Below are 12,352 nucleotides of genomic sequence, written 5' to 3' on the forward strand. Positions count from 1 at the left end.
GGATTCAAATTTTTTAACAACCGGTCCTGTGGTGGGCATGGCTTGGTGGTCATGTTATTGGCTGGGCATGGCCAACTCAACATCACTCACATCGAGGTACGCATCTCCTCGCCTGGCCTCATGACTGTGGCTATGCTGCAACAGTCGTAAGTGTGAAAAATGGTCTTAAGTCACTTTTTTCAGTGTCATTGTAACTTTGAATGGTCACTCCACACAAGCAAAGTACCAGCAAAGGAGGGGGAAAAAATTCCAGAGAAGTTCCTGAGACAGGAAGTCTAGTCCTGCCAAGAGTGTAATAAGGGTTAACAGAGAGGCAGTTTCTGTAACCAACACCAGAATGGTTCCTTCCTGCCTTCCTAACAGGATTAGGCCAGTAATTTCTAACAACCGGTTCTCTGAACTGCTTAGAATGTTAACAACCGGTTCTAGCAAATAGGTGCAAACTGGTAGAATCCCACCCCTGCTCTTTAGATTGTACCTAGTAACACCAGAGCACCTGAGTAATGCGAGAGTAGTGACTATCATTCACCATGCTATTTCATGTAGCACTCAGCCCAGCTTCTGGGTAGTCTTCAAAGGAAGCTCCACCTTGAGCAGGGGTGTCAAACTCAAGGCCCGTGGGCCGGATCCAGCCTGCGGGGTGCTTAAATCTGGAATAGCAAAAGACTGACCCCGCCCCACAGGGCCAGCCTGGAATAACAAAGGACTGACCCGCGGTACCTCTGGCAACCAAACTGGAGCCTGAGGGGGGCATGCAGGCAGGGCATCCCATTTTTGGCCTGGACGGCTTCCTGCAGCACTCTGCAAGCCAAACAGGGCACAGCCGGCCCACGGAGAACTATAATGCTGAACCGGCCCTCAAAGAAATCCAGTTTGACACCCCTGCATTTGACAGTAATCAGGGTGGGAGGTGGCAAAAACAGATGATCCCTTCACCAGAATATCTTCTTCCAGGAAAGACCAGAAAGATTAACATCAGAACTGTGACATGTTTTATTTTCCAGGCTAGAAATTTCATGAATATTTTTGATGGGATAAATTTTTTAAAAAAATTTAAGAGTTAAATATATATTTTTAAAAATGTGACTGCATTGCAAATAGACTGTAAACATTAAGACAGGCAGGACCTCAGTGCTAGTTATCCTCTGGCTATAAAAAGGCTTTGTAACCTGGGGAAGGGGGGGGGAACTCCTCTAAATTTGCATCTTGAAAACAAGAGCAGAGGCAAGGACCAGATGCAGCAGTGGGCCTTTTCCAAATGAACTCTTTAAAAATCCAGTCTTCACAGCACTATCATGCAACCAGAATATGAAATATTTTTTTAATATGCTATATTTTTAGACAACTGATAATAGATTAAAAAAGAAGGAAATATGTCACCAAAAATGACATCCCATCTACAAAACATAAATTGGAATAATATAATATGAATTTAAAAATACATACATTAATTTGGAATATTCCTCATTACTGCACCCAAATAACCTTCTCATAACCCATATTCTCTTCTTATGGGTCTTTCTAGGCAAATATATCTTCAGATAGAAAACTATCCAAAAGGTTTTCAATAAAGTGAAAAACATGGGCAGGATAGGAAAAATGCCTAGAATGGGAACTGTCTATAATGCAGGTAGTTCTTGCTTAATGGCCATAATTGGGATTGGCAACTCCATCACTAAATGATGCTGTCATTAAGCTAGACATCACATGACTGCAACTTGCCATTTTACTGCCAGATTCTTCATTAACTCTGCTTGTCAGAAGTTGATTATGAACTGCTATGATGACATGACAATGGGATGCTGTGAAGGTCATATATATGATCATATATGCCTGCCAGTTGCAAGGCAACCAAATCTCGATCATGTGGCTATGAGGAGGATGCAACAGTTTTTAAGTGCAAGAACTAGTAATAAATTTACTTTTTTCAGTACTGATATAACTTCGAACAGTTGCTTAACACAGAATAGTTAAGTGAGGACTTGTCAGGGAGGCAGGCAGGAAAACCAGGACCACATGTGAAGTTCTAATTAAAGATTTATCATGTTTGTTCATAGAAATCTATCCAACGTATGGTTAGTGCTATATTATCATTAACAGAATTGAAGGGGGGTTGGACTTAGTTTTTCTTTATGGCTATGGAAAAGTTGTAGGCTGATTCCTCTTTTGACTCTGCCCTTAGGTTGTGCCACTCTTTCTTCTAGAGGACTACCTGCAGGGGTGGGCTGCTACTGATTCGCCCCCACTTTGGGTGAACCAGTAGCTAATTTTATCATTTTTAATTACCAGTTTGCCGAATTGGTAAATCCCAACCCTGGCTGGCCCCACCCTGCCACCCCTCCCAGGAGTCTCCATGCAGCCCAGTTTGGATGCCAGGTAAGTACAGGCCCTGCGCAGAGGCTCGGGGAGGGCAAAAAATGGGCCTCCCGGAAGTTCTGGAAGGCTGGAATTGGGCCCGTTTCCAGCCTCTAGAGGGCCTCTGGAAGCCAGGGAGACCATTTTCATCCTCCTGGAGGCTCAAGGAAAGCCTCCGGAGCACAGGGACGGTGAAAACACACACACACCGCCGCCATGGTACAGGAGGCCAACTAGGCCACACCTACCATGGCCACGCCCACCCAGCAACCAGGCAGAGAACCGGTTGCTGAAATTTTTGAAGCCCACCCCTGACTATCTGCATGCTCATATAATTTGTTTGGGGAGATGTTGATGTGAATGAATTATTCAGATCAATTTGCACATGAATACTTTTGAATATACCAAATCAACATAGCAGAAGCTCAGCACTCTCCACCAACATGACAGAAGAAAACAACACAACACAAACCCCTATATGGGTATCCCATGTTTTCTACTGACTACCTTTTAAACCTTGTTTGCTTTACTTTCCATTGTTTCCCTGTCACAGCTGTGATGGGTGCAAGTTTTGTTTCAATGATTGCATTTTTCTAAAAGCTTCTAATTCCCCATTTTTGTGTGGAAGCTGAATCCATCATAAATTTTTCTCTATCTTGTAATGGCCTGAGTGCCATTTCTTCTAAAAGAATTAAAAATGTAAATTTAATCTCATAATTGTGTAATATGATCAGCTTGGCAGGTCAATCAATACTCTCTCCCACTGTCAATAATAAGGCTATGATGTATGCTTGTCAGAACTGACCAATCTCACTTTATCACTGGCAATGTGGTCCAGCCCATCAATAAAAGACCACATTTTATTAGTGGCTCTTGTCAATCAGCTGCAACTGGATGCCCAGAAATTCCTTGCAAACTGGCAGCATTAGATAGCTCTTAGAGCCAGATAACAGAATTCTGCAGCCTTTGCCTTCACACCATCCCTTGAGCTATAGCCAATCTGGGATTGTTTCTGACAATAGTACACTAGGGTGTCTTCATTTTTGAGCCACAAATGACTGGGGTTAGCAGAAAAGGATGCAATCAGGAACTGCTGTGGTAAAGAAAATACCCAGATCAATATGAGAAATGTCCACCGGTGCTTATGCACTACTGCACATTTCTTTAAAGATTAATATAGTGTATTTTTATGCTGCTTCTACAAACAACCACTAATAAAGAGAATTTTTATCTTCTGAAATACTTTTACAAAAGTTGAACTGGAACCTCAACATTCAACACAGTAAGTACATGTTTATAAAATACCCTTTGAGCCTCCCCGCTACAGAATAAGAACTTGTCCAGTGGAAAATTCATGCAAAAGGAAAACAAACTGAATGCTTTTCAGGAGGGAAAAAGCAAGGGCACTTAATCCTCTTAGTATCAATGGATCAGCAGCCAGTTAAGTGTGCATGCTGGTGTGAAAATGAGCAGTGAAGTTGCGTAAATCTGCCAAGTTGAGCATTTTCCTCCAGATGTAGCTTAAATCAACCAGGACACTTTGCATCCTGCCAACAATTAGACTCAGATACTCACTGCATCTCAGGCAAGAGCAATCTTTTGGACTAGAAAAAGAAGTTGGGCATTCTAAGAGTTTCTCACTCCCAGCTATTTCTCCTTCTAGAGAAGTATCCAGCTAATAAGTGACCGTGATTCATTAATTTTGGAAAATCCCTAAAGAGAATCACCTTCTCTCCTTATCAGAGGACTTTTTGGAAGCTGTCCTAAGACCCATCTTTGCTGCAACCTCCCCACCCATATGAATTTCAAGTTCCCCTTGGCCAAGCATTCTAAAGTGAAACAAACCATCATCTTCACACTGTTGTACAGTCTTCTTAAGCTCAACCAGATGCCTAACTGCTACCCCCCTTTCCTCCTTTATCTCCCAGCATTCCCTCTTTGCTGCATTTTCTGTGCTGAACAAAAAAAAATCCTTCCCAGTTACAATCCAGTAAATAGCTGTTCAGTTGCAGGCCTTGAAATAAAGTCACCTTGAGCACCACTCAATATGGCTAAATGTTTGCACTGAGGACAATGGGCTGTGTATGTTTATTTATTTTATTTATTTTTATTTATTTGTCAAGATAATAGGTATAAGCATAAACATAGTTATGAATACATGAAATGGGTACATAGAAGAAAAATTTAAAAAAAATAGGACAGGGACGGGAAGCACGTTGGTGTGCTTATGCATGCCCCCTACCTCTCAGGAAAGGGGTGAGGTCAATAGTAGACAGTCTAAGGTTAAAGTTTTTGGGGTTTGGGGAAGAAACCACAGACTCAGGTAAGGTATTCCAGACATTGACCACTCTGTTGCTGAAGTTGTATTTCCTGCAATCTAGTCTGGTGATTAACCTTGAGTTTGTATCTATTGTTTGCTCTTGTGTTGTTATGATTGAAGCTGAAGTATTCATTGACAGGTAGGACATTGCAATGTATGATTTTATATACTATATTTAGATCGGACCGAAGGCGGCGTAGTTCTAGGTTTTCTAGGTCTAGAATTTCGAGTCTGATGGCATAAGGTATTCTGCAACGAGTAGGAGTGGAGAACTCTTCTTGTGAAATATTTCTGGACTTTCTCAACCGTGTTAATATCAGATACGTAATGTGGGTTCCAGACTGATGAGCTGTATTCAAGTACTGGTCTAGCAAATGTTTTATATGCTCTAGTTAGTAGTGTGATATTTCCAGAGAAAAAGCTACATCATCAACAAAGAGAATGCAGTTGCTCTTAATATGATCACAGTGATATGTTATGCTGTCCCTTTTTCGGCAGGCAAATAAAAGGAAGGGGTGCATAATTGTGTACAATGTTTCATACAAGTGTTATTCTAAAAGTTATTTGGTTGATTTTTTGACCCTTGGTGTGCATGTAAATTTTCTGCATACTTTTGGGTTTTGCTGAGGTTGAATTTTTGAATTAAACATGCAAAGGTTTGGGATGGTTTACTGAACTTAGTGGTATAGGTCTGCTCTGTGCATGGTTTTGGCCCTGTTGATGTTGTTGAGTTTTAAGCATGCCTTAAAAATACAACAACTGTTGCTTTTAGCTAATTTGTTGAGATTTAATGTATGGGTGCACATTGTATATACTCTTGTAACTTGTATGTTATTCTGCAATTAAGTAGTACCAACAGACCCTTTCCTGATTTTGGAGGGGCGGCAGAGGGCAGCCAAAACAAATATAAATATCAGCAAAAGTAAATTTAATGTTGTAGCATAATCTTGATATATGGCTTTGATATTAATGGTGTCTAAAGTAATGACTGTTTTTTTTTAATGTCACAATTAAGAATTTTTCTGGTAATAGAAAGAATTGCAACTTGAGCTTACCTGATGATTTTCAAATTCAGACAGTTGCTACCTGTAAGGAAGACTTAAGAGATTTGCTGTTTGCCCAGATATATTTTTGTTCAAAGTTTCTGAGTAAATAAATCAGCTAAAACAAAAACCTCTGTTGAAATAAAATGGAGAGGAATATTCTAAACTAAACTATTTTTCAGTTGGTAAAGGAAGGTTTGTATTTCCGTTATTCCCTATGGAAATTTAATTAATTTTTCCAAATTTTTTCTGAATATTGTACAGTTGGTCATATTTCTTCTGCAAGCACTAGCAATAGGGGTTGCTAGTACAACTACTATTTTGGCCCTACAGTAGAATGAAAAAAAAGCAAAAAGTTCTTATAAATTCCAATCTAGACAAATCAAAAACCCAGCTCTCAAAATATTTTGAGCTTTGTTTTGTCACAAAATGAAACACTTGATTGTTCTGATCTGTTAGAATTCAGTCAAGTGAAAACACTTTGATGAAATATTCCAAGCATAAAATAAAACACATTTTACATTTAATATCCATACATAGCTTCCCATTGGGCTACCTTCGCTGAGAGCCATATAAGCAGATTTTTTATAAAAATTAAATTTCAAAAGTTGTCATATTATATGGCTAAAGAAGGTCTTCCACTTCTGTTTTTTTTTTTTTAAAAAAAAAACAAGACATGATCAGAATAAAAAATACAATTGCTAAAAAAATACCGACTGATGGGCATTACTGAGGGATGAAACTGACCACATGAAAACTCCATGTAAAAGAGCTCCATATTTAAGCATTGTTTTTGTTAATGGACAATGCCAGTGGATTTGTGGTGCTGCATTTTAATCTGGTCTGAATTTTTTCGTGTAAGGTAAATGTCTCGTTATATAGGATTCTGTGTATAATTTTCAGAACTGCTGAGGCTTTCTTCATTCTTGGACTGCTGCCTTCAGTATCTTTGTCTCCAGCCCATTTATTCTGGAGAAGAGCATTACCAAACCTGACAGCATTGATTTTCAAATATATGATTGCTGGTGAAATATTAAGCCCTATTGATTTGAAATTCAGGATCAGTTTGCATGTTAGATACTCTGCATACTTGGGATGGACAGTTTCATTTATCAGCTCTTCTAACTGCAAGATAATTAGAATTCCATCAGGTTTCCAGTTTGAGATGTAAGGATTCATGTCAGATTTTCCCATTTGCATCCTTAAATAGAGTATATATATTACATTTACTAATCTATCAATTTATCTGCTTTTAGAAATCATCTAATTGAGTTAGATTTGTAAGAGAAAGATATCAATCTTTGGGGTGACTCCATTGTTCCAAAGGAGCAGGAATTACTGGGATAAATCCAAAACAGTATAACTACTAATATCTTGAAAGTATTCAAGAGAGCGAACACTGTGAAGCAAACATATATATTGTTATGCCAATATCAGACATGAACAGCTTTTTTCCACCATGGGGCTTTAGGGCAGTAATAGTTTGAGAGGGCAGGGCAAGCCTTGGTCTACATTTTCCACTTTATGGGTTTTGTAGGAAAATAAGTACATTGAACCTTCTAGAAACTTCATTTCTTTTATCTACAAGTAAAGAAAAAAAGACAAAATCAGTGCCCCCAAATGGTGACATTTTTCTGTTAAAATTCAGTGACATGATTGGAGAACATGGATACCATGGAAATGGAGCTAAGAAGTATGTTAGTTAACCCAGGTTTATGTGGAGCTCTTCCTGTACATGAAGCCCTCCATATTCATCTGAGTAACAAATCATGTTTTAATACACAGAGAAATGTGTTCAGACAAAACTTCTCCAACAAAATGAATGGATAAATATTTATAAATATGATATTTATGTATTTGTTTGTTTGTCAAGCATGCATGAGAAAACAAGTATAAGTATGAATATAACATATAAATATATAAGTATAAACAGATATAAGTATATACATAATAAATGAGTACGAATAAATGTATAAATGGGAACAGTAGCACCGGGACGGTAGGCATGCTGGTGCGCTTATGCACGCCCCCTTACAGACCTCTTAGGAATGGAGTGAGGTCCACGGTAGAAAGTTTAAGGTTAAAGTTTTGGGGGTTTGAGGATGTAACAATATATATACTTTTTGTATATATCAAATAGATTTTAATAATTGTATTCTTAACATACAGTGCATAGTTGTGATGACCCGGGGCGTGGCACAAAGGCAACAGAGTCAGATAATCAATAAGAGTCCCTTTATTATCTCCAACTTTGCCCCCAATGTCCATGTTACCTTCTGGCTGGAGGAAAAACTCTCCCAGAAACAGCATTTGACTGCAGAAAATTCAGTCCAAAACAGGGTAAACACAAACTGTAACTTAAAAGTCCAAACAAGCCAAATTGAAGTAATTAGTTTGGCAGGGCAGGAGCAAGAATTTCAGGCTTGAAAGTACAGCAAAACTCACACAGTTGGGAAGACGCCAGGAACACAAATAAGCTAGGACAATACAAGATAAAGTCATGTTTGCTCCCAACGGCCTGCTGCACGCAACTTGCCTTTGTTATAAACTGTGTTCCCAGTTGCAGCTAATGAAGGGAATCAGGGCCCTTTCCTCCCACAAGCCACGCAACTCACGTTGCTCTCTTCTCCGTTCCTTCCTGCGTGCCCTAGGATGAAGAGGGGGTGGGCCTGGGTCTTCCTCTGAATTCTCTCTCCCTTGTTCTACCTCTTCCCTGTTCTGTCCAGCCGGACTGTGCCCTTCCCCAGTTTCCTCCACAGCCAACAGAGCCAAACTCCCACTCCCTGTCAGCTGTTCGGCTTCCTTCTCGGATTCAGACTCCAACGGGCATGACAATAGTTTTGATAACATCAAAAGACTAAAACTTCAGCTAAAAGATTAAAATACTCCAGAAGCATGTGCCCAAACTGGGGAATTTTATAAGTTATGATAGCAATAGCAATAGACTTCTATACTATTTCATAGTGCCTGACTGCACTCTCTAAATGGTTTACAAAGTCAGCATATTGCTCCCAACAGTCTGAGTCCTCACTTTACTGACCTTGGAATGATGGAAAGCTGAGTCAATCTTGAGCTGGTCAGGATTGAGCTGGCAGTCAGCAGAATTAGCTTGCATTCTAACCACTGCACCATCACGCTCTTTATGATGGGATGGGAAACACTTTTTAATCTGGGGAATACATATGACCCTGGAATAGTTGATAATTGTAGACACTGTGATATCACTAGAATGGAAAGGAATGTCATTTTCAGTATATTTCTGTGGCTGCCTTGTTGCAATCTCTTGTTAGGGATTTGCAAAAACAACAAGTTTGTCCTTTGTAAAACCAATAAAGACACTTGACCTGCTCTTATGGTTTTGAAAAGATACAGTGGGTGGCCTTGAACTTCTACAACAATGTTTCTATGAAGCAATGAACAAACATGGAATACAAAAGCACTATACTTTCCATACAGGTGGAATCCGTTTGTTTAAAATATTTGCTATAAAATTATAAAACCTTACATGAAATGTCATGATAAAACCTAAATAATGAGTCTGCTTTTCAATACAACTAACTATCTCAAATTAGACCACGATATAATATAAATACTTCTTTGTATTTTATACATTAATAAAACAATTAAAAAATTAAAAAGAATCATGTGCCCCATATTAACTGGACAATTTTATAAGTTATGATGGGGTGGGAAACACTTTTTTTAGTTTGGGGAAAGCTTATGACTCTGAAATGGTTGATGGTTGTAGGCACTGTGACATCACTAGAGTGGGAAGGAATGGCATTTCTCAGCATGTTTCTACGTCTGTCTTGCTGCAATTTCCTTTTAGGGGTTTGAGAGCAGAACATTACCTTAGCAGAAGCTTAAGACAACCAATAAAGACAATTGACCTGCTGTTACGGGGAGATGGTTTTGAAAAGATACAATGGGTACCTTGAACTTCTACAACAATGTTTCTATGGAGCAATGAATAAACATGAAATGCAAGAGAATTATGCTTTCCATACAAGTGGAATCCATTTGTTTAAAACAATTGCTATAAAATTATAAAAACTTGCATGAAATGTCATAATAAAACCTAAGTAATGGGTGTCTGCTTTTCAATACAACTTAATATCATATGATCTGGTTTATAAATCACTTTTTTAAAAATTGGAGAGGAAACATTTCAAGATTTTAAAAGGAATTCTAAAGCTTTAGAAATAATTGACCAAAGACAAATGTAGGTAGAGCAATTTATCACTCATGATGTCATTTCTCTGTTTAGCTCTATAAAATATTAATGATTCCTTCTCAAGCTTGCTTTGCTAGATGCTGACAATAAACCTGTTCCCTGGCGTACAGAGAAGCTAAGCCTGTAAGACTGCAATCGGAATTCAGTCAATCCTTTACTTCAATGGATTTGATCTACTGTGCGAGAGAATGGGCTAGCAGATTAGTTATAATCAGGAATGGATGAATCAATCCATTTAACAAGAGTATACCTCTACAGTACAGACTAATGCCATCCTCTCTAAAACATGTGAAAAAGTAATACTGAAAAGAGACAGTAATTAGGCAACCACAGAATATGCTATCATATGAAATATTATTCTAAGAAACAAGCATTCAAACAAATGTTTGAAGAAAACTAGGTCAGGAATGCACTATTTCATCCAGCTATATATTTGATTATTTGATATACAAAGGCAAAGCACAAATAATAGATATCCTCAAAGATCTTCATTAGTATTTATTCTTTATTATTTATCACTCAGTTCATATATCAATATGTGCCATTGATAGTATTCATCTCCACTGTTAACTGAAACACAAGACAGTACAGAATTTAAGAAAGGAAGATTTTTTTAAAAAACTCTATAAAATAGTATTTAAAAGGTTGAACTTCATGTTGTATCTTAATGTTTTGGTCCCAGATTTTCATTAATGAGAATTAGCAAATTTATCAACCTGCTAAGTAGGAAATAATAATTCCATATTCCAAGTGGAAACTAGTTTAATTATTGTGTTAGTAACAACTTAGATGATCACGATAGTTTCAGGGAAAATATGGGTATCAGTTCCAAGAGATTGCCACCTTAATGTGATCAGAGATGTAGCTTCAATGATCTTAAAGAATGTCAGGGGTAATTCCTGGTAGGATCGATCTTGCTAGTGAGTTAAAAAGAAATGGGAGAAGCCTATAATAAGTAACAATGAGGACAGGTGATTTCTGCAGGTATGAGGGAACTCAATGCATCTACAAGTAGGAATTCTAGAAGTAGCAAGGGCAAATGCCTTTTGTACTGTTGTCAAGAGAAAGACTTTGATTGAGTAAAGATAATATTGCTAGAGATAGTTAATAGAGTTTGATTAATAATGCCCGTTCAGCAACATAAACACAGACTTTATACATGCTCTCCACTTGGAGGACAATACTATAATCAAATATAGTTTGTATTATGTTAGTAAAAAATATAAGATTGAGAAGGGGAATTAAATCATCTAGGATATTTTCAGATGCAAACTCCAGATGGAACAGATAGTATATAACTGACTAAATAAAATATATGGTTTAAACTTAGAAAATTAAAAAGAATAAATAGGTTACAAATGTATAACTTGGAAATATATAGTCAGGATAAAATCAATTGTAAGACTCAACTTGTATGAAAGTGAATCTGAAAAACTATAGAGATATGAGATATGAAAATTGAAAAGGGGAAAAAGCTAAAATAACATTAAGCCTGAAAAATCCAAATGCTTCAGTACAATCATTATGCTACCTGGTAAAATATGCAGTATGAAAGCCTTGCAATAAAAAGGATATGTGACGATTGAATACAAACTTTTATGCTGAGTAAGAAAGGATCAATGAGAGTGAAGATCATGAAATACAAAAACATTTCATGACAACAAAGAGCAAATAATGAACGTAATGATCTTTCCATTGATGTATGATTATGAAAACTGGATAAAGAAGTACTAGGAGAAAGTAGGTAGACACAGTGAAATTATGAATATTGAATATGATTGCTAAGAGTGCTATGAAGTGAACAATCTGACCAGTTTATCCCAGACCAAATTAAGGCTAACTACTAACTTGATGCAATGAACAACCAGCAGGAGCTCACACGTGATGCAAGCAGATAATGGATAGGAGAAAAGTTGATTAGGAAGCAATGAAGAAAGTGTTTTTTTAAAAGAGGAAAATAACAGGCAGGCTGACAGAGAGAATCAAAGAAACTACTGGGATGTCTTTATAACAGTAATAAGTTGCTATTGGAGGTAGGTCAAGGTGGTGAGCATTTGTCCATTCAGTCTCTAGGGATCAAGCCTGACTTAAGCGCACCAACGTGCCTACCATCCCTGTGCTATTGTTTCTTTTATTTTTCTTATATGTACCCATTTCATGTATTCATAACTATGTATATACTTATACCTATTATCTTGTAAGCAATTGACAAATCAAAATAAATAAATTAATACACTTAGCTAATAGAGCCAGGCTGGTGCTTTTGGCTTCGTGCTTGTGCGAGCGGAAGCACGAAGCCGAAAGCACCAGCCTGAAGATGGCGAGTGGGACCTCGTCGAAACATTGCCAAGATACTTTCTATCTTACATGGGAAAAGACCCGTACACGCCAAGACCTACA

The 12,352-nt window shown here is 37.8% G+C and overlaps 1 long non-coding RNA gene across 1 annotated transcript in view; it reads right to left on the reverse strand.

The window, feature by feature from the left end:
* Positions 1-5,108: 5,108 nt before the first annotated feature.
* LOC148130478 (uncharacterized) overlaps positions 5,109-12,352 on the reverse strand; it is a 76,503-nt gene continuing 69,259 nt past the window's right edge. Inside the window, exon 3 of the long non-coding RNA XR_015749822.1 lies at positions 5,109-8,942. This is a non-coding gene — a long non-coding RNA (uncharacterized LOC148130478). The remainder of the gene's footprint in view (positions 8,943-12,352) is intronic.

Source organism: Notechis scutatus, chromosome 5, assembly GCF_049901735.1.
Source record: "Notechis scutatus isolate UNSWTSFEM ecotype Mainland chromosome 5, rNotScu1.2, whole genome shotgun sequence".
Taxonomy (NCBI): Eukaryota; Metazoa; Chordata; class Lepidosauria; order Squamata; family Elapidae; genus Notechis; species Notechis scutatus.